The 5,393-nt window shown below is 60.5% G+C and overlaps 1 protein-coding gene across 1 annotated transcript in view; it reads left to right on the plus strand.

Annotated features, from left to right (window-relative positions):
* Nucleotides 1-5,393, plus strand: part of LOC103916308 (chromosome unknown open reading frame, human C10orf2) — a 23,067-nt gene that overhangs the window by 349 nt on the left and 17,325 nt on the right.

The following is a 5,393-nucleotide window of genomic DNA, read 5'->3' on the forward strand; positions in this document are numbered from 1 at the left end:
CCAAACAGCCTCTGGCATGTGGGGAGTTGCTCCTGCGAGGGGAGATTTGCTGCCCTGCCCGGGGGTGCCGGGTCTGGGCTGGCCGGGGCATCCCTTAGTGCTCCCAGTGCCGCCACTGAGCTGCAAGGGTTTGCCCTTCAGCCTCCCCTCCTTGCACCCTTGCCTCCCGGGCCAGCTCTGAGCAAGGCTTTTGGGGCAATGGAGCTGGGCAAGGAGCTGTTCTGGCCGATGGCCGGTGTTGGTGGGTTTTCCATATGGATGGGGAGCAGAGGAGCACTCTGTCCTGCCTTCCCGGGCACCATGCTCTTGCCGTCTGCTTGCGGCGCTCTGGGAGCTGCTGCTGGAGAGGAGCCGTCCACATGCCTGGCAGGCGGCTGCAGGAAGGTGATGCCTGCCCATGGCACAGGCCAGAGCAGCTTTCCTTATTGTCTCAGTTGGGTTTTTTGGGTGGGTTTGGATGGGAATGCTGGGAGAGCTCTTGCGGGGACTTGGCAGTGAGCTGCGTTGCTGCCTGGCAGCCCCTTTGAACCTCCTGCCCCGCGTTAGACCTGACCCGATGGAGGAGAGGAACAAGTTCTTGTAAGAACAGTGAAAATGGGGAGCTGGGGAGAAGCTAAAATGCCCCGATCCCTGCAGCGGTGCAGGTGGACACCATGGCTGGTCCCTGCCCCTTGCTGGGCGGGCAGCATCTCCCAGAGGGATGCTGCAGGGGGATGGAGATAAAGGCACGGTGCTGGGGGGCCAGCAGGGCAAATCTGTCGGAAACTGGGCTGTTGTTAGTTTTATTGCTGATGGATCAGCTTGTCTTTTCAGGGATGTTTAGATGTCTGGCTCCTGCCGGCACTAGTGTCCCTTAAACAGGCCCACGTCCCTGCCTGGCCCCGCTCGCTCTCCCATCCATCACTTTGCTCCTTCACGCGCCTCCTCCCCGCCGTGACGTTGGTGGGATCAGAGCTGGGCGCTCTCCTCTGCTGGATGTGCCGGTCTCTGCTGGCGGCGGATGGGGGCCATGCCGTGCTGGGGGAATTCGGAGCCCGTTCCCACGGCCTGCTGCCCGCCCCCCTGGCTCCATGGTGGCTGTGCCGTGCATGGGGGCTTTGTGGCGGGGGGGGGGGGATGCTCCTTGAGAGGAGCCAATGTCGCCGCTCTCCCTCCCCTCTGCTGTGCCCAAATCCCAAATTTGGGTAAAGGAGGGATATATCTGCTTCCCAAATCACCAAAGCTCTTGTGCGTGTCTGCTGAAGGGTCGAGCATGGTTTTGTTTAAAGCAAGCAACTAAAATAAACTCGGTGAGGGGCTCCCGGGAGGTCACTGTGCTCCTTCACTCCCCAGCCCCCAAACCCAGCACGGATCTCCTCTTCCCTGAGGGCTTTCAGCATGTTAGCATTTTTTTCTTGCTGCTGTTGACAAAAATCCCGGCTGGTTGAGAAATATCGATGCGGCAGCGCCAGCCCAGTCCCACGGGTCAAATCCTGCCCCTGCAAATCTCTGCTGGGAAGGGTGGCTCATCGCAGGCTGGCCTTCGGGGATGCTGCCAGGGGGGACCCATCGCCTTGCAGGGCACCCTGGGCATGGGGACATGAGCAAGCCCCTGTGATGGATGGATGGACGGATGGACACCACGGGTTCAAGGTGAACCTGATGTTTTATCATTTGCTGGTTGGGCTCTGCAGCAGAGCAAAGTGCTGGAAGTTCGTCAAGGGCTGAATTAAAGTTGCCTGGCAACCTCCATCCCGGCTCCTCTTCCTGCATCTCGCAGGATTTCTCGCTCAAGGTCTGCCGGCTCCAGGGAAGGGGGGCCCGAAACATGCCGCACTCGCAGCCAGGCAGGGGCTAGGCTCGCCTCTCGCTGGATGGCTCTTTTCCCCTAATTCCTTGGCTTGTTCCCACGCCTGGGAGCCAGGAGCTCTCCCCGCCTTGTCCCCTGGGGCGGGTGCCTTTCCCTCCACTGCGCCGGGAACGGGTCGGGCTGTTTTGGCTGAACCCGAGGGCAACTTGCGCGGGTCCCCCGGAGGGTAAAATGGTGCTGGGCCAGTGGGAACGTGGCTGGGGGAGCGAGCAGCCGGGGAGGCAAGGGGGCCCCAGGGGGTCACGTGCCAGCCTTGGCCCTGATGAGTAAAGCTGAATCGGCCATGCAGGGTTTGGAGTGCCTTGGCTGCCGTAAAAAAGCAAGGCGTAATTGGTGGCTCCTGGTGCAGTCCCTGCTGGGAGTTTTGTTAAGGCTGTTTTGCAACCCTGTAACACGGAGGAGACCCGCTGGAAATCCTGGCCCTCACTGGGAAGCCAGCAGCGCTTGCTTGGAGGAGTGCACGATGCCAAGGGGGGCCAGCCCACGAGGAGGGGAGAAAGGTCCGGCAGCCATTCCGGGAGCCTGCTTGGCCTTTACTAGAGCTCAGTGAATTAACCACAAACTGTCCATGGAGTGGCGGGATAGGGAAGTGTCCCACTCCGCAACTCTGTCCCGCCCTCCAGGATGGATGCTGGGAGAAGAGCTGCTCCCTCCCGGCATTTCCATCCTTTCTTCTGGGTTCCCTTTAAATTAAAAAGCTGTCATCACTTTCCAGCTGTGCTGCTGAGCAAACAGCCACAGGGGGGCCCATAAGACTCCAGCTGAGGTCCCTCCATATTTGCTAGCCCAACTGACAGCGCAGCTTCCCCGCACCGTGGCTTGTGGCCGGCTCTTGCTCCCAGGTTTTGCTGCCTCATGCCTTTGAGGACCGTGGGGCAGCGGGAAGGGGCCATCATAGCCGGCAGAAGTGCCCGGCACAGTGACCGTCGAGGGGTGCGGCAGCTTCATGGTGTGGCTGGGTTCTTTGGCCAGATCCAGGGTGGTGAGACCTGCCGCTGGGAAATTCGCTCATCAAAAGCTTTTTGCACCTCCAGAGACGCTGGTTGTGGGGATTTTAAGGAGGTGCCGACCGAGCCGGCTTGTTTGGGTGTGCTGTGCCTGCTGGCTGCCGGTGGGAGGCTGAGGCCGGCACAGTCACACTCGCACAGCTTCCGTCGTGACCCAGTAAACCCAGTCAGACCTGACCAGGGCTCGCTCGCTTGCTCCCCTGCGCGCTCATGCACGCCTGCACGCCTCCGCCACCCCGCTGCTTTCCTGGCGTTCCCCGGGGACCAGCAAACCTGTCCCGCTGGCAGGAGCTGGTGCCTGGGTCTGGCTCGCCTGGCTCCGTGCTGGGAGCCGCAGCTGCATCCCACGGGAGCCCCAGGAGCCGGCGGTAGGAGGGTGGGCTTTGGCCCCCGTGGACATTGCACGTTGCGATTAGAGTGGCTGGTTCCTGGCTTCGCCCTGCTCTTGGGGAGGCCGTCAGCCCCGCGGCCGGATCCTGCCTCCACCACCTTTCTCCTTCAGTGTCGCTGGCCGGGACGGGAGCTGGGGCCATATTTCGGGTCCTATGTCAGCCCCCCCTGCGCTGGGAAGTAGGTGAGGCACCGAGGCGCTTGGGAGCTCACTCCTGGGGATGGGATGGGCTTTTCTGGGCAGTTTTTCTCTTAAACCCCAGATTTCATCGGAGCTGCTGCCACTTTTCAGCCTCTTCCTGTCCCCCTTTTGTCTCCCTCCCCTGGAGAAAGCTCTCTGCAGCGTTTCCCCTCCTGGCTTTTCCCCGTTTCCCATGGAAGAGCTGGGCTTGAGCAAACCAACCACCCCCAGCCCAACCAGCGGGTCCCACGGACTGAGACCTCTACTGCCTCCCGCCCCGGCCCTTGCCTTCGCCCAGAGCTTTGAACTTGCACCTGCCGAGGAGGGGGATGATGGATTGGGGGGTTTGGTGTGGCTGCAGCCCTGGGTGACAATCTGAGTGGGGCCAAGGATGGTTTCAGTTCCTTCTTGCTCTTTCTCCCCCACCCTAGGTATGAAAAATAAAAAGAAAACGAGAAGCTCGGAGCAGCCCTTCCCTTCAAGTAAAATATTAACTGGCTCTTACAGCTAACTGATTAAATGTCCTTTAGGACAAAGTTACATCTGATCTTGGGCAAAGGCGCCTTTGGAAGTGGGTGTAGCTGCTCCCCTGGAAAAAGCAGAGGAGCCCAGCCCCAGCAGCAGGGGAAGCTGCCCGGCTAGGAACTCTGCACAGCCCTACAGCTTAATTTATTATTTTTGTTTCCCCCCCCCCCCCCCGCCGCGCCCGTGCTCCCTCTCTGTTAGCCGGGGCTGGCGCGCAGCACTGCGCTTGCCCTGTGATAAGCACCATCCCTGCCTCCCTGCCCGGCCGTGCTCCTGGCTCCAATCCCCATCGTGCCTGGAGCTGGGCAGCAGGCAAAGTTCAGGGCTTGTTTGTTTGGGGGAGATAAGACGAGGACGCCTGGCAGCATGCAGGCAGGTCGCAGGGCTGTTACTCATTTATTAGAATCGTTGTTTGCCTTGTCGTAAGAAGGTTTCTCCTCCCCTCTGCTTTCCCAGCCCAGGTGCATGGCAGCTCTTGTGGCTTGTGATTCCGGGCTCATGTCCCCATGCGGAGGCTTGGGGAAGGGTCCCTGCAGCTGCCGGGGTGGCCCTGGTCCCACTGGCAGAATGGAGAGGTGTCAGCACGGGGCTGGCCAGAGCGCTGTCGGGTGCTTTGGTGCTCCAGATGTGACCCTGCTGCTTGCATTGCCCAAAAAGCTTGGTGGTTTTGGCTTGTGACAGACATGGTGCCACCAAAGCAACTTGTTTCCCGTGGGCCGCCATCCCCACTCACCCACCTTGCATCGCCCTCCCAGGCCCATCGCTCTTGGGCAGACCCGTGGTCCGGACAGGGCTTGTCCCAGGGACAGGAGTTCCTTGGAGGGAGGATGCTCCTGGTCGCCGTCCTCTGCTCCCTGGGAAGCTCAGCCCCCCAGGCAGCACCCTGCCCGCTCCTGGGGTTGAGTGCTGTATGGGTGCTCTGCACTGGGCTGGCGCCTGGGGGGCAGTGAGGCAGGAGGGAGAAGGGGGGACATTTCCCCTCTGCCCCATTCCCGGGATGCTCCAGGGCAGCGGCCGGTGCAGGCATGAGGTCTGGGTCTGAGCCCCCCGCGAAGGAAAGAGCAGTTTAATGCAGGCTCCAGGACTATGGCAGGATCCCCCATCCAGCTCCTCACTTCTCCTTTTCAGCCCCAAAGCCCTTTTCATTTTTGTTTCACTTTGGTTTTGCCTTCCCTCTGCCGGAGACCCGGCGAGGTATTTGCTTCAGGGAAACCGTCTGCAGCAAGCGTGTTTGAACAGCTTCTCTACAGGGCCAGGTATTTGGTTTATATATATATATATAAAAAAAAACCCTAAGCAAACATACAGGTGCTGGCTGCTTATGGGGAGCTCTCCTGCTCAGAGATAGACCAGTCGTCTCCTTCCTCCGTAGCACCTGCAAAATGAAACGGTGGCTTTGCTTGATGCAGCTGGGGGAGGCGGGGGGGTTTTTCGGGGGGGG

The sequence above is a fragment of the Pygoscelis adeliae genome, unplaced genomic scaffold (genome assembly GCF_000699105.1).
Source record: "Pygoscelis adeliae isolate BGI_AS28 unplaced genomic scaffold, ASM69910v1 Scaffold294, whole genome shotgun sequence".
NCBI lineage: Eukaryota > Metazoa > Chordata > Aves > Sphenisciformes > Spheniscidae > Pygoscelis > Pygoscelis adeliae.